The sequence below is a fragment of the Hyperolius riggenbachi genome, chromosome 10 (genome assembly GCF_040937935.1).
Source record: "Hyperolius riggenbachi isolate aHypRig1 chromosome 10, aHypRig1.pri, whole genome shotgun sequence".
NCBI classification, from domain to species: domain Eukaryota; kingdom Metazoa; phylum Chordata; class Amphibia; order Anura; family Hyperoliidae; genus Hyperolius; species Hyperolius riggenbachi.
In genome coordinates this window covers 153,373,532-153,389,733 of record NC_090655.1, presented here as the reverse complement: position 1 = coordinate 153,389,733, position 16,202 = coordinate 153,373,532, and positions in this window count along the sequence as shown.

The following is a 16,202-nucleotide window of genomic DNA, read 5'->3' as shown; positions in this document are numbered from 1 at the left end:
GGTGGGTGAGTGGGTGGGTGGGTTGGTAGCCTGGTTGAGTGGGTGGGTAGGTAGCCTGGTGGGTGGGTGGGTAGGTAGCCGGGTGGGTAGGTAGCCTGGTGGGTGGGTGGGTAACTAGCCCGGTAGGTAGGTAGGTAGCCCGGTGGGTGGGTAGGTAGGTAGCCTGGTGGGTGCGTGGGTAGCCGGGTGGGTGGGTAGGTAGCCTGGTGGGTGGGCTGGTAACTAGCCCGGTAGGTAGCCGGGTGGGTGGTTAGGTAGGTAGCCGGGTGGGTGGTTAGGTAGGAAGCCTGGTGGGTGGGTAGCCGGGTGGGTGGGTAGGTAGGTAGCCGGGTGGGTGGTTAGGTAGGTAGCCGGGTGGGTAGGTAGGAAGCCTGGTGGGTGGGTAGGTAGCCGGGTGGGTAGGTAGGTAGCCGGGTGGGTAGGTAGGAAGCCTGGTGGGTGGGTAGGTAGCCTGGTGGGTGGGTAGGTAGGTAGCCTGGTGGGTGGGTAGGTAGCCTGGTGGGTAGGTAGGTAGCCGGGTGGGTAGGTAGGAAGCCTGGTGGGTGGGTAGGTAGCCTGGTGGGTGGGTAGGTAGGTAGCCTGGTGGGTGGGTAGGTAACCTGGTGGGTGGGTTGGTAACTAGCCCGGTAGGTAGCCGGGTGGGTGGTTAGGTAGGTAGCCAGGTGGGTGGTTAGGTAGGTAGCCGGGTGGGTGGTTAGGTAGGTAGCCGGGTAGCCGGGTGGGTGGGTAGGTAGCCTGGTGGGTGGGTTGGTAACTAGCCCGGTAGGTAGCCGGGTGGGTGGTTAGGTAGGTAGCCGGGTGGGTGGTTAGGTAGGTAGCCGGGTAGGTAGGTAGGTAGCCGGGTGGGTAGGTAGCCGGGTGGGTGGTCAGGTAGTTGGGTGGGTGGTTAGGTAGGAAGCCTGGTGGGTGGGTAGGTAGCCGGGTGGGTGGTTAGGTAGTCGGGTGGGTAGGTAGGTAGCCGGGTGGGTAGGTAGCCGGGTGGGTAGCTAGCCGGGTGGGGGGCCCGACTCCTATCCTCCCTCCCTCCCTTCCTTCCTCACCTCGGGGGGCCCCCTCCCGATATGCGCGGCGGGAGAGTGAGCGGCAAATGCAGGAAGTCTTCAGGGCTCTCCAGGCATCCGCTAGAGGCCCAGCCGCTGAGTCTCCAATATGTCTCCAACTGGAGACATATTGGAGACCAAGCGGCTGGGCCTCTAGCGGATGCCTGGAGAGCCCTTCCTGCATTTGCCGCTCGCTCGCTCTCCCGCCGCGCATATCGGGAGGGGGCCCCCGAGGTGAGGGAGGGAGGGAGGATAGGAGTCGGGGGGCCCCCGGGAATAAAATAATAATAAAAAAAAAAAATATTAAAAAAAAAAAAAAAAGTACTTAATGCCATGGGCCCCTGAAGAAAACGGAACTTCAGGGGCCCTCGTGCGGCGGCACGGCCTGCACGGCCGTATGTCCGCCCCTGCTAGAATCGACCGATCACTACCAGCCTGACACTAGAATCGACTGATCACTACCAGCCTGACACTAGAATCGACTGATCACTACCAGCCGAGCACTGTATACTTCACACACAGGTTTGTTTATTTTTCAACTGTATCCAGCCCAGCACTGCATCTGTGTGACTGCACACTGTATAATACCAGTCACTGTATCTGTGTAACTGCACACTGTATTATACCAGTCAGTGCATACCTTTCACTGCATCTGTGCCTGCACATTGTATTATACCTGTCACTGCATACATTTCACTACATCTGTGACTGCAGTGATGAGCAAATCCGATCCGGATGCTACTCGGATAGTAGCTATCCGGATTTCTCCCAGTAATGCATTGCGGCCTGGGCGGGGGGTTTAATCCCTACCCATCATGACGTCTTCTTCGTCCGTCCTTCGGCGCCTCCCACGATGCGTTCCACTACGGCGTCACGTGACTACACACTTCCTCCTTCAACCCGGAAGGAGGAAGTGTTTTTTAGTCACGTGACACCAGAGTGGAGCGCATCGTGGGAGGCGCCGAAGGACGGACGAAGAAGACGTCATGATAGGTAAGGATTAAATCCCCCGCCCAGGCCGCAGTGCATTACTGGGAGAAATCCGGATAGCTACTATCCGAGTAGCATCCGGATTGGATTTGCTCATCCCTACTGCACACTGTATTATACCAGTCACTGCATACCTTTCACTGCATCTCTGTGACTGCACATTGTATTATACCAGTCAGTGCATACTGTCAGTGGCTTTGTGTTGCAAATATATTTTAAATTCTGTTTTCCTGTTTCAAAATGCAAAATCCCTGTAGCACTAATTCACAGGTGGCCATTTCCTCCCCAGAGACCTGTGCACTCCTCCAAATACACCCCTTACCACAGACTGTCAGCCGCCCCCCATAGGTTAGCTGGGGACCACAGTAGCACAGAGCAAATTGCAGTAGGAAGGCTGCTGAATGCTCCATCCATAGCCCTTCTTGCCAGAGACAGACACAAGCATCAAAATAAGTTGAGACAATTATCCCTAAAAGCTGCTGGGGGATTAGGGGATGCTGTTTGTCAGGGGGCGGCTGGTAGTAGTGGGCCTTGGGCAGTAAAAAGTCAGCCGTGTTAGTAGAGGGAAGCCAGCCTGAGCCTTCATCCATTCCTTATGCTCTCACTGTGCCTTCTACTGTCACAGAGTCCTGATTGATTGCTGCACTGCTCAGCCATATCCAACGCTGTGGCCCCATGTAACGAGCGAGATGAGTGGTGCCCTGTCATGGCGATGTATTCTTCACACACAGGAAGTACACAGTAAGTTCCTGTGTATGAAGTATACAGTAGCGTGACAGGGCAGCACTTACCTCGCTCATTACTGTGGGCCACCGCGCAGATCTGCAGAGTTGGATGTGACAGGGCAGCACAACAACAAAGCAGTACTGTGTCTGCGACAGCAGGAGGCGTGGTGAGCAAGTCTGCCGCGCATACCGGATGATGGATGGGGGGGGGCAAGAAGGCTGCAAACACAAGTCTCTGCAAGCGAGAGGGTGAGGTGTCCCCAAGCAAGGACCAGCGCCCCAGCTTCTTCAGCACCATAGGCACTGACAGTAGACAGGCTGACACTAGAATTGATCGATCACTACCAGCCCGACACTAGAATCGACCGATCACTATGAGCCCGACACTAAAATCGACCGATCACTACCAGCCCGACACTGGAATCGACCGATCACTACCAGCCTGACACTAGAATCAACCGATCACTACCAGCCTGACACTAGAATCGACCGATCACTACCAGCCTGACACTAGAATCGACCGATCACTACCAGCCTGACACTAGAATCGACCGATCACTACCAGCCTGACACTAGAATCGACCGATCACTACCAGCCTGACACTAGAATCGACCGATCACTACCAGCCTGACACTAGAATCGACCGATCACTACCAGCCTGACACTAGAATCGACCGATCACTACCAGCCTGACACTAGAATCGACCGATCACTACCAGCCTGACACTAGAATCGACCGATCACTACCAGCCTGACACTAGAATCGACCGATCACTACCAGCCTGACACTAGAATCGACCGATCACTACCAGCCTGACACTAGAATCGTCCGATCACTACCAGCCTGACACTAGAATCGTCCGATCACTACCAGGCCGACACTAGAATCGACCGATCACTACCAGGCCGACACTAGAATCGACCGATCACTACCAGCCTGACACTAGAATCGACCGATCACTACCAGCCTGACACTAGAATCGACCGATCACTACCAGCCTGACACTAGAATCGACTGATCACTACCAGCCTGACACTAGAATCGACCGATCACTACCAGCCTGACACTAGAATCGTCCGATCACTACCAGGCCGACACTAGAATTGACCGATCACTACCAGGCCGACACTAGAATCGACCGATCACTACTAGCCTGACACTAGAATCGTCTGCTCACTACCAGCCTGACACTAGAATCGTCCGATCACTACCAGGCCGACACTAGAATCGACCGATCGCTACCAGCCCAGCACTAGAATCGACCAAACACTACCAGGCTAATGCTAGAATCGACCAATTTCTATCAGCCTGGCACTAAAGGTGGCCACACACGATACAATAAAATGATCCAATTTATGGCAATTCGATAATTATGATTGGATCTCTTGAAAAAATCTAAAAAAATGAAGATCTCCTGTATTTGTCTCTGCCCACTGATGACCCAGCATTTCCTACTTATGTATTTGGCTGGAGCCTTAAACCTGGTACAGTTGGTCATTGGGTGACTGGGTGTAAAGCATAGCGGAGATGCCGCCGCAACAGGGAGCGGCATTACAGCTATTTCCGCGTCTCAGCCGGCGGTTTCCACCGCGCGGATACATGATGGAGTTGTGCCTGGGACTATGGTGAATGCGGGGGAGGCCGCCGCAGCGCTGTTCCCGCGTTTCAGCCAGCGGCATCCGCCGCGCTGTTACATGATGAAACTTTGCCTGGTCCCTCAGTCGCACATAGACTGAGGTCTACGCGCACGAACGCACAGACAGGACCTTTATGCAAGCAGAAGGGGAGTCAGCTGATCAACTGGTCAGCTGACTCCAACACTGATCCTGATTGGCTGAGTGACTGGGGCGGCGCTAAGGAGCGCTCCCAGTATATATAGGGCATGCCTGTCAGTTGTTCCTTGTCTGCTGTTGCATATGTTACGTGTTAGCACTCAGACCCTTAGTCAGATCTGAAAGTGTGCTAGAACCAGCAGGAGCTGGGGATCCACACTTAGCCAGATTCTGTTGATATCTTAAAGTACTAATTGAATTGTATTATTTGTTATAACCCTCTGCTAGCCTTGACTACTCTTCTGTCTTTTGATTCTGTGCCTTTGCCTATCTGATCTAGTTGCCGACTTAGCTTATACCTCACTCTGATTCAGTCTTCTGCCTTTGTACTGGATCTGTCCGTGTGTTGCCAAACCTGCTTGTCTGACTCTTCTGCCCTCACCAGTGAGCTTAGTGCTGGTGAGGGATTCTCAGTTTATAATCACCTGCTCCTCAGGTTGATAGCTGCAGTATAGTCTGAATCACCTGCTCCTCAGGTTGATAGCTGCAGTACAATCTGAATTACCTGCTCCTCAGGTAGATAGCTGCAGTACAGTCTTTATCACCTGCTCCTCAGGTGACTAGCTACTACGGTACTGTCTGGATCTCCTGCCCCTCAGGTGATCACCTGCTGCAGTACAGTCTGAATCGCTCGCTCTCTCTATCTATATTTACTGTCGCACCAAACACTTATCTTACACCTGGGTGTCCTGTGTCTTGCTATACTTGCATTATTGGTGATTCTGCAGATCACCACATAATCAGGTATAACATCTGTATTATTGGGGATACTGCAGATCACCAATAATCAGAAAATCTGTTTTTGATGACACAGATCGTTACACTGGGGTTCAAATTCAGAAAAAGGGGTGGAGTCACAAACAGACAATCAGAGTTGTTTCATTTCAATGCAAATTATTGATGGCAAAGACCGCAAAGCTCACAAACTTGGTCATTGAGTAATTGTGTGTTAGGGTTAGAAAAAGTGGGCGGAGCCAACACCAGCCAAATACATACCCGAGCAATGTCGGGACATCAGTGGGTGGAGAAAAATACAAATGTCATTGGGAAAATGTAAACTGCAGCCATTCTTACACTGTTAATGGTAGGGTTCTCAAACTTTGCACAGTTGGTCACTGTGTGACTAGGATTAATATTCAGAAAAGTGAGTGGAGCCTACAAAAGGCAATCAAAATCCACCTATTTACCGTATTTTTCGGACCATAAGATGCTCCGGACCATAAGACGCACCTAGGTTTAGAGGACAAAAATCAGGGGGAAAAAAAATATGCTAAACCTGGTGCATCCATGGTGCAGGGGCATCTTGTGGAACTCCCCCTCCCCAAGCTGTTTCTTTCTAAACAAAATGAAACACTTTGTAACCTAATTGGAGGAGATTCAAATCATCCAGGCTGCTGAACACTTCAGCTTTACCAATAAATCCCCTCCAAAAAGGCCTCCCTCTAATATCCCCAATAATCTTCCTGCAATTTACAGACAATTTCCTAATAAAACATCCACTAAGCCATTAGCAGTTGCTCACTATTACTTATGTGTTGTGGCAGAAATGCTCCATGTACACACAGCATGCAATGCACTTAATAATATGCTGAGGCACCCAAAGTACCTGCATCCAAGCATTGCTCATGTCCTGCTCTGTCATCCCGACCAGGCATCCAAACAGTATCCAGCATTTCTGTGCATTAGCGGCAAAGAGAACATTCACCACTGTAATTGATGGTCTCTGATGCCCTGTTGTGTGTCAGTCAACCCTGACAGGTATTCACACAGTACCCAGCATTACTGTGCGTTAGCTGCAAGGAAGAGCGCATTCGCCGCTGTAAATGATCGATACTGATGCCTTCTCGCGCCGGGACCCAAACAGTTCGCTTCCACCAATCATCATCCTTTGGGAAACCTCTCAGCCAATCCTGAAGCAATGTTTCTGAAAGCCACGCCCCCCCGCCGTGACAGCGCCAATGTAAGAGTTCCCGATGGCTCTGCCGGCGGGACTTCATGGTGTGCATGCAGCCAATCATGGCGCGCTGTGATGGTGGGGGTGTGGCTTTCAGAAACACCACTTCAGGATTGGCTGAAAGGTTTCCCAAAGCATGATGATTGGTGGCAGCGAACTCTTTGGGTCCCGGTGCGAGGAGCCATTAGAATCAAACAGTTAGCTTCCACCAATCATCATGCTTTGGGAAACCTTTCAGCCAATCCTGAAGTGGTGTTTCTGAAAGCCTCACCCCCACCGTCACAGCGCGCCATGATTGGCTGCACGCACACCATGAAGTCCCGCCGACAGAGCCATCGGGAACTTTTACATTGGCGCTGTCACGGCGGGGGGCGTGGCTTTCAGAAACACTGCTTCAGGATTGGCTAAGAGGTTTCCCAAAGGATGATGATTGGTGGAAGCGAACTGTTTGGGTCCCGGCGCGAGAAGGCATCAGAATCGATCATTTACAGCGGCGAATGCGCTCTTCCTTGCAGCTAATGCACAGTAATGCTGGGTACTGTGTGAATACCTGTCGGGGTTGACTGACACACAACAGGGCATCAGAGACCATCAATTACAGCGGTGATTGCTCTCTTTGCCGCTAATGCACAGAAATGCTGGCTACTGTTTGGATGCCTTTACAACTCTGCAATTCATGTAAGTGCAGAGGGATTATCGTGGGAGGCCTTTTTGGAGATGGGAGTTTATTGTTTCAGCAGAGGATCATGATAGTTAATGGCTTGTGGGACACCTTCGGACCATAAGACGCACTGACTTTTTCCCCCCATTTTTTGGGGGGGGAAAGTGCGTCTTATGGTCCGAAAAATACGGTATTTTTTAAGGGGGAATATTTAATTGCTGCCATTCTTGTACTGTTAATGGCACAAGCCTCTTGCAATATTAATCACCTGTACCTGGTACAGTTGGCCATTGGGTGATTGTGGTTCAAATTCAGAAAAGGGGTGGAGCCACAGCCAATCAGATTTCTTTTATTTCAATGCAAATTATTGATGCCAAAGACCGCAAAGCTCACACACTTGGTCTTCAAGTAATTGAGTAATTGTGTGTTAGGGTTAGGAAAAGTGGGCGGAGCCAACACTGGGCAAATACATACCCGGGCCACCAGCTGGTGTGTATATATATATATATATATATATATATATAAATATATATATATATATATATATATATATACACGTGTATATGTATATATGTATATATATAGAAATATTGGTTTATCCCAACCTGGCTACAACAGTTATCCATCATGTGACATACGGATTACCCAGCCAGCTCATGGTGAACCAGAATTCCTGTGAGGGGCTCTATGTAAGGGGCTGAGAGGGATCAAATAGCCTTCTTACTAAAATGCTATGTAAAGCAGAATTTTGCCTTCTTAAAACAGAAGATATTTGCAAGTATTTAGGTTAGAGTGAGCATTTTAGGTGCCCCACAGTGCATCACTGCTGAATATGCAAATCATCCCTATGTTGTCCCTGATAGCTTAACACACCTCCAAAGGTGCTGAAAAATGCAATGGTGTGTCAAACCAATTTCAAAATTTATACAGAGAGACTGATTCAGATTGATTGAATTTCAGCAGTGCATGGCAAGGAATAATATGGTTCTATGGAGTAGTACTTGAAACACCCAGAGTTACAGATTGCCATGTAAGCTCATGGTGAACCTGTCTCCAACCTCCCCTTCTTAGGTAAAGTTATTGAAAAGGCTGTCTATCTGCTACTTGAAACCAGGCTGTCAGTAAACAACATCCTGGACCCTCTACAATCTGGCTTTAAGAAACACCACAGCTGTGAAACAGCCCTCATCCAAGTCTGCAACGACCTGCTCATGGCAAGGGACAGAGGGGAATGCTCCATCCTAATCCTGTTGGATCTCTCAGCGGCTTTTGATACAGTTGACCATGAAATCCTGCTTAACAGACTGCAGGAGTACTGTGGCATCAGTGGATCAGTCCTCCAGTGGTTCAGATCATTCTTGACTGACAGAACACAGAGAGTATCCCTAGGACCTATAATGTCCAAACCTGCACCTCTACAATTCGGAGTGCCACAAGGATCAATCCTATCCCCTCTGCTGTTTGCAATCTACATGTTGCCACTCGGTACACTTATCCAACGACATGGCCTGACGTACCACTGCTACGCCGATGACACACAGCTATACCTGTCCTTCAAACCTGGTGGAACAGACCCTACTCAAAAAATAAACTCTTGTTTAGCTGAGCTACAGGCATGGATGAATGATAACAGGTTGAAACTGAATGCTGACAAAACTGAGGTCCTCTTTGTCCAAAGCCAGTGCTCGCCATCAAAACTGCTCCATCCTAAAGCAACACCAATCAGGATTGGGAATTCGGACATAAACAGCTCCAACCTTGTACGCAGCCTTGGCGTACTAATCGATGGGGATTTAAGTTTCAGAAATCCAAATTTCATCTGTAGTTAAATCTTCCTACTTTCATCTGAAGAACATTGCAAAGATTAAACATCGGATTCCCCCAGAGGATCTTCCAACCCTAGTTCACGCCTTCATCACATCACGGCTGGATTACTGCAATGCCCTTTATGCTGGCCTCCCCAAAAAGGACCTGCGTCGCCTGCAATTAGTGCAGAATGCTGCTGCCAGATTGCTAACAAACCAGCCTCGCCACTGTCACATTACACCGATCCTTCGCTCACTGCACTGGCTACCAGTAGAATGGAGAATACTCTTCAAGATTGGACTGCTGACATTCAAATCCCTGCACAATCTGAGCCCTGGATACATGAAGGACTTGCTGAAGCTGCACCACACCTCTCACAACCTTAGATCAGCTAGTTCTATAAACATGGTCACTCCCAGAGTGCACCTCAAAAAATCTGGAGATAGAGCCTTCTGTCATGCTGCCCCTACTCTTTGGAACTCCCTGCCACACCCAGTAAAGACAGCACCATCCCTGGAGCTATTCAAATCCAGACTGAAAACCCACCTGTTTAGCTTGGCATTTCCGGACTTATAAAATTCTTCCTCTGTACCACAATGGTCTGAGCCATGCTTATGCGCTTTGAGTCCTATGGGAGAAAAGCGCTCTACAAATGTTATTTGTTGTTGTTGTTGTTGTGAACCAGAACTTAAAACAGAAGGTATTTGTGATTATTCAGGATAGTTTAATACTCAAACTCATAGGCCAGACTACCAGTCAAGGCTTTGCAACTTCTGCAGTCCTGACACTCTGGACATTGGCCCCTTGATTAAAGACATTGTATTAGAGGAAAAAGTTGAGGAGGACAATTTCAGATTCAGTTTGCTGTATGACAATGTCCTTAGCGTACGCAGGGAAAACAGAGGAAAAAAAAAACAGAATTATATAACCAATGGTATATCCCTCTGTCACGATCTTACCTGACACAGGCTCCAGCGGTGACTTTGGAGCTTTCGGGAGCCAAATGGTGCAGTCTTCCTCCTCTGATTATTGCAGTGGCAATCCATCCCCAGCGTCCCTGCAGGTGTACACGAGCGCATGCGCAACAACCGTTTTGTATCGTTCTTATACTCTACGGCACTGGCGGTAGTGGCTGTGGGCAAGCTCCGAATTAAAGCTATAGAGTGACTCACTAGGTTAGCAGCAGAGGCTTATGGGGGCTGTAGTTTTGCTTGGTTTGGGTGGGGTTGAGTGTTATGGAGGGTTGTGTTTAAGGACTGCCTTTTTAGAGTTCCAATCCTCACCCGTGATAGCATTAGTTGTGTACGACTTTGCTAGAACTTGGCTCTTGTTGTGAATTGATGCCTGGACTGACATTGGATTTTAACCTAACCATTCTCTTGCCTATTACTTTGGTACCATGATACTTCCAGGGGCAGATTTCTGGAAGGCCACAAAAGACATGGCCTTGGGTACTGAAAAAGCAGAAGGGCAGCAGAACTTGGGCAGAGATAAGGGTCTGTATGATAAAATAAATCATATGGTCTGCTCCAAAGCCACCGTGCTTTGTTGTACACACAGTCTGAATTCCAGAGCTCTGTGCATGTTCCTTACTTCCTGGTATGGGACAAGACTATCTCCTATAATGAACTAGGAACATACAAGCTTCAGTTTGGTGCCACAGTTGTAGAGGAGAATTTCTGATCTGGTAAGGTTTACAGTCACGGGAATATCCGCTCCACTTTTCAACTAAAAATGAGCTGAGAAGTATAGCTACTCCAAATCTGTTAATGACTTGAGCCATTCCTTCTCCTCTCTTCTGGACTGTAAATCTTAAACAGAAATAGATATGTTTTTTTGCCCTAGAGAAACTTATGGCAGCCCCTTCTAAGCTAAGTCTTAACCCCTTGCTGGCTCATTTTTAAAGTAGCAGTACTGCAGTAGAGTAGTGTCTCTGATTACAGGAGAGTAGAAAGGGAGATGAACACTGCTACTAAACTACTAAACACACCATGCAATGTCCCATTAGATAGGTTGAATTGATTATTTTTGACAGGTCTAATCTGATTTTCAATCGTTTTTCTGATCGACTTTGTATAGAAGTGATCTAAAGATCGATTCAATCCATCTATCTAAAGGGAAATTGCATGGTGTGTACCAGGCATTAGGGGCTCACTGCTTTGACAGAAAATGCAACATGCACATATATACATGAGTCACTAAAACAGATAATTCCTCCTGCAAACCAGTGATTCCTAGTCAGGGTGTTGACAGAATGCTATTGGGCGGTTGGTGGCAGCAGGCCTTGGGCAGTGGAAAAAACAAAACCAGTGGTGCTCATCAGGACCTCATAAAGATATATCAGTTTTCAAAATTGTCATTCGTGATCAGCCGTGATCACAAATTGAGATTTCAAATGCACTCAAGGGGTCTAACACCTGTTTCAAGGGGTCTAACACCTGGAGGGGGGCATGGCGGAGTGGGATACATGTCCAAAGTCCCGGGGAAAAATCTGGATTTGATGCAAAGCAGCCTAAAGTGCTTTCAAACATCTTGCATGGGTATACATCAATCAGGGAGTGTAATTAGAGTTCTGCTTCACACTGACACACCAAACTCACTGTGTAACGCACCGCAAACAGCTGTTTGCGTAGTGACGGCCGTGCGGGACTGGTGCGCACCGTGGCCAGAGTGTAGGCCGTGGCGTTTTCCAAGCCCATATGGTCGCCGGGCAGTGACTGTCCAGCTGATCAAATTTGGTCTGACCACAATGAAGCAACAACCTTATTATCTTTTGTGTGCCACCCCCACCCGAGACACTCAAATAGCCGGCGGTCATTGCTTCGTTGTGATGCGCAAGCCCCTTCACCGCGGCACGGTAATGATCACGAAGGGGGATGGGCACATAAACATGCCTTTTGGTTTTTTGTTGCAGCCGCCCGCAGTGCAGCCAGAAAAATTAGGCAGGCATGTACACGCACCAGAAAAATTAGTGTAGCGGCCGCTGCTAGCAGCTGCCTTAAAAATTCAGGAATCCGCCTAGAGTCCTGGACCTTGTTGGTGGTGGCGGAAAAGGCAAGCGGCCTGCAGGCAGAGATGCTGTGTGTGGGGACTGACTTAGTCTTCGGTCGTGCAGTAGCCCTCCGTGTTCCATTCCTCATTCATTTTGATAAAGATCAGGTACTGAACACTGTCGTGACTTAGGTGACTTCTCTTCTCAGTAACTATGCCTCCAGCTGCACTGAAGGTCCTTTCTGACAGGACGCTTGCGGCAGGGCAAGAGAGAAGTTGTATGGCAAATTGGGACAGCTCTGGCCACAGGTCAAGCCTGCGCAACCAGTAGTCCAAGGGTTCATCGTCGCTTTTCGCAGTGTCTACATCCACACTCAAGGCCAGGTAGTCGGCTACCTGCCAGTCCAGGCGTTGGTGGAGGGTGGATCCGGAAGGACTATGGCGAGGAGTTGGACTAAAGAACGTCCGCATGTCCAACATCACCCTGAGATCGCTGGAGCGTCCTGTCCTTGCCTGCGTGGATTTAGGAGGAGGAGGGTTACTGCCAGTGGTACCTTGATTGCGTTGTGCAGTCACATCACCCTTAAACGCATTGTAAAGCATCATCGACAGCTTGTTCTGCAAGTGCTGCATCCTTTCCGCCTTGTGTTGAGCTGGTAACAGGTCCGCCACTTTGTGCCTGTACCGAGGGTCTAGTAGCGTGGCCACCCAGTACAGGTCATTCGTCTTGAGTTTTTTGATACGGGGATCCCTCAACAGGCTGGACAACATGAAAGAGGACATCTGCACAAAGCTGGATGCAGACGTACTCTCCATCTCCTCTTGCTCTTCCTCAGTGATGGGATGCAACTCCTCTTCCTCCCCCCAGCCACGAACAATACCACAGGAACGTGGAGCAGCAGAAGCCCCCTGTGATGGCTGCCGCGGCTGTTCTTCTTCCGCCGCCTCTTCCTCCTCCACAGAAACACCTTCCTCATCATCACCATCATCAGAGTCTGACTCCTCTCCTTCCCCACACGACTCCTCTTCTTCCTCCTCCTCCTCCCTCCTCCCTCCTCCTCCTCCCCCCTCTGTGCTGCCGCAGGTGTTGTGGAAACATCGGGTTCGGGTGTAAATGGCTCCCACGACTCCTGCTGCCGTAACTCTTCTCGTTCACGCTCCTCCACTGCTGTATCCACCACTCTACGCACGGCACGCTCCAGGAAGTAGGCGTAGGGGATCAAGTCGCTGATGGTGCCCTCATCACGACTCACCAGTTTGGTCACCTCAAAGGGCTCCATGACCCTGCATGCATTTCGCATCAGTGTCCAGTTGTTGGGCCACAACATCCCCATCCTCCCAGATTGTGTCCTTGTACTGTAATGATACAGGTACTGGGTGACAGCTTTCTCCTAGTCTAGCAGGCGAGAGAACATCAGCAGGGTGGAATTCCAGCGAGTCGGGCTATCGCAAATCAGGCGTCTCACCGGAAAGTTGTTTCTACGCTGAATGTCCGCAAAGCGTGCCATGGCCTTGTAAGAGCGCCTGAAATGCCCACACAACTTCCTGGCCTGCTTCAGGACATCCTCTAAGCCTGGGTACTTGGACACAAATCTTTGCACGACCAGATTCAGCACATGCAGGGTATGTGTGTCAGCTTTCCCAAATTCAACGCAGCAATGAGATTGCTGCCGTTGTCACACACCACGTTGCCGATCTCAAGCTTGTGAGCCGATCTCCGATCTCAGCCATTGCTCCACCTGTTTGTTAAGAGCAGCCAGGAGAGCTGCTCCAGTGTGACTCTCCGCTTTCAGGCAAGACATGTCTAACACTGCGTGACACCGTCGTACCTGGCATGCAGCATAGGCCCTGGGGTGCTGGGGCTGTGTAGCTGGAGAGGAGATCGCGGCACCAGCCGAGGAGGAGGAGGATGACGACAGCGAAGCGGTGGTAGCAGGTGGAGAGGAGGTGGCTGGAGGCCTGCCTGCAAGCCGTGGAGGTGTGACAAGTCGGTCCGCTGCGCAGCCACGTACTCCCTGCATGCTGCCATCGGTCACCAGGTTGACCCAATGGGCTGTGTATGTAATGTAGTGGCCCTGCCTGTGCTTGGCAGACCAGGCATCCGTGGTCAGGTGGACCCTTGACCCAACGCTGTGTGCCAGAGATGATACCACTTGCCTCTCAACTGCACGGTACAGTTTGGGTATGGCCTTTTGTGAAAAATAATTGCGGTATCTTCCACTGTGGTGTACCAATGGCCACAAACTTACGGAAAGCCTCCAACTCCACCGCCTTTTATGGTAATAGCTGGCGAGCTAATAGTTCCGCCACGCCAGCTGCCAGACGCCGGGCAAGAGGGTGACTGGCAGACATTTGCTTCTTACGCTCAAATACTTCCTTCACTCACGGACAGCTGGGTACTGCTGTGGGCAGAGGAGAAGGAACCGCTCAAGGGAAGAGGCGGTGTGGAGGAGGGTGGCTGTGAAGGTGCAAGGGAGAAAGTGAATGAAGATGATACACCTGAAGGAGGCAGAGGAGAAGGAGGGTGGCTTGTCTTTTGAGGGGTGCTGCTTTTCCTCAGATGTTCTTGCCATAGCTGTTTGTGCTTTCTCTCCAGGTGCCTTCGTAAGGCACTTGTCCCTACGTGAGAGTTGGCCATTCCACGGCTAAATTTTTGCTGGCAGAGACAACAGATGGCTTTGCTCCGATCTGAGACACACACGTGAAAAAATTTCCAAACCGCTGAGCCCCTCTGGGGTGATGGCGCTACGGTGGCATCAGCAGCTGACGTTGAAGAGCATGTTGGCTGGCTGGCCATAGCTGGCGATACATGGCGCCGGACACTGCCCCCAGCTGTTTCTGAGGACGAGCTCCCTCTGCTTCTATCATGGAGTCGTCTCCTCCTACTCCTCTCTGACTCTTCCTCTGAACTGTCCCCCTGGTCATCTCCTCTACCGGGAACATATGTGGTTTCCGTATAATCGTCATCATAATCCTCCTGCCCAGCTGCGCTTTCCTCAGACACCTCCTCAACTGCACCAACTTCAGGTGGTTCATCATAACCCCTCCTCCATACTATCGCCACCTAACTCAGACGTATGAGGTGGTGTACCTGCGCCTTCTAGTTGTTGTTGCAGTAGTGGCTGGGAATCAGTGATTTCACCACCACCACCAAATAACTCCTGCGAAGTGTCAAATGCAGCGGATGTGGTGCTTGTTGTAGCGCTGGTGGCTGTGGGAGATGAGGTGTTCTGTGGTAAATACTCAAGCACCTCCTCACGATTTTGGGAAGTGATGGCACGTGCCTTCTTCTGAGCACTGTATTTTGGGCCAGGTCTGCACGAAATCACAGCAACACCACCTCACACAGACCTGCCGGTGCCTGGTGGCCTTCTTCTGGGTCTACCTCTACCTCTACCTCGTCCTCTACCTGGTTTGTCCATTTTGTCCATCTCGGGGGGATGCTAGGTATATGCAGTGAGGTGGGTTCACTCAACACAACAGGTAGTTAGATGCAGTGAGCTGGGTTCACTCAACACAAAGGTACTTAAGATGCAGTGAGGTGGGTTCTCACTCAACACAACAGGTAGTTAGATGCAATGAGCTGGGTTCACTGAACAGTAAAGGTAGTTAAGATGCAGTGAGCTGGGTTCTCACTCAACACAACAGGTAGTTAGATGCAGTGAGGTGGCCAGGTGGGTTCACTCAACACAACAGGTAGTTAGATGCAGTGAGCAGGGTTCACTCAACACAAAGCTAGGTATATGCAGTGATGAGTTGGGTTAAGTAAACACAACAGGTACTGGGTAGTTAGATGCAGTGAGCTGTATTCACTGAACAGTAAAGGTAGTTAAGATGCAGTGAGGTGGGTTCTCACTCAACACAACAGGTAGTTAGATGCAGTGAGCTGGGTTCACTCAACACTAAAGGTACTTAAGATGCAGTGAGGTGGGTTCTCACTCAACACAACAGGTAGTTAGATGCAGTGAGCTGGGCTCACTCAACACTAAAGGTACTTAAGATGCAGTGAGGTGGTTTCTCACTTAACACAACAGGTAGTTAGATGCAGTGAGCTGGGTTCACTGAACAGTAAAGGTACTTAAGATGCAGTGAGGTGGGTTCTCACTCAACACAACAGGTAGTTAGATGCAGTGAGCTGGGTTCACTGAACAGTAAAGGTACTTACGATGCAGTGAGGTGGGTTCTCACTCAACACAACAGG